This window comes from Pipistrellus kuhlii, unplaced genomic scaffold (genome assembly GCF_014108245.1).
Source record: "Pipistrellus kuhlii isolate mPipKuh1 unplaced genomic scaffold, mPipKuh1.p scaffold_m20_p_1, whole genome shotgun sequence".
Classification (NCBI taxonomy): Eukaryota; Metazoa; Chordata; class Mammalia; order Chiroptera; family Vespertilionidae; genus Pipistrellus; species Pipistrellus kuhlii.
In genome coordinates this window covers 169,510,026-169,511,112 of record NW_023425404.1, presented here as the reverse complement: position 1 = coordinate 169,511,112, position 1,087 = coordinate 169,510,026, and the positions used below count along the sequence as shown (strand labels likewise).

Here is a 1,087-nt window from a genome sequence, read left to right as displayed (position 1 = left end):
TATATATATATATATATATATATATATATATATATATATTTTTTTCTTTAAAGTAACTTCATATTGTTGTGCAACCATCACCACCATCCATCCTCAGAAACAATAATTCTCTATCCTCCCTCCACACAGCCCTTGCAACCACCATTCTACTCTCTTATGAATTTGACTCCTCTGGGACCTTATAGAGTATTTGTCCTATTTTTTTTTTTTAATCAATAGAAAAGTTTATTTAACAAAAGTTCAATGTGAAAATGGACAGGACTCTATTTTAAAAAAATATATATTTTATTGATTTTGTACAGAGAGGAAGGGAGAGAGATAGAGAGATAGAAACATCGATGAGAGAGAGTCATCAATCAGCTGCCTCTTGCACACCCCCTACTGGGGATATGCCCACAACCAAGGTACATGCCCTTGACCCGAATCGAACCCGGGTCCCTTCAGTCCCCAAGCCGAAGCTCTATCCATTGAGCCAAACCGGTTTCGGCAGGACTCTATTTTTATGTTGTAGTAAAACAGGTGCTGTGGGGAGTGAACATGTGCAAGCAGTTGATTTCTCTGGTAAACACAGCCATTCTTTAAACTCGTTCCAAGGCTTCTAACGTGATGATACTATTATTTTTCCTCCTATTGCCACCATTCCAATACTGTTCTGTTGCCCACCAGTTGCCATCTCCACACATTCATCTATCACAAGATTCATAAAGGGATCAAACCCCCGTAATATTCCCTGGACATGTCTACCACCATTTAATTTCAATGATAACTTCTTGTCCATATATATTTTTTTTTAACTCGGGAGGGTGAGCTTTGCTCATGGTGTCCAAGTGAGCTCAAAGATACTTCTAAATGGAATTCGTGGCCTCTCTTGCATTCCCTCGGTAGGCTCGGCGTTTTTCAGTATTTGTCCTTTTGTGACTGACTTATTTAACATAATGTCATCAAGGTTCATCCTTGTCGCATGTGTCAGAACTTCATTCCTTTTAAAGGCTAAGTAATATGCCATTGTATGTAGATACTACCTTTTATTTACCTGTTCATCCATTGATGGACATTTGTGTTGTCTGTGACTAATGCTACTATAAAC

At 38.3% G+C, this 1,087-nt stretch overlaps 1 pseudogene; it reads right to left on the bottom strand.

The window, feature by feature from the left end:
* Positions 1-503: 503 nt before the first annotated feature.
* On the bottom strand, positions 504-861 carry LOC118706842 (annotated as a pseudogene).
* Positions 862-1,087: the final 226 nt, after the last annotated feature.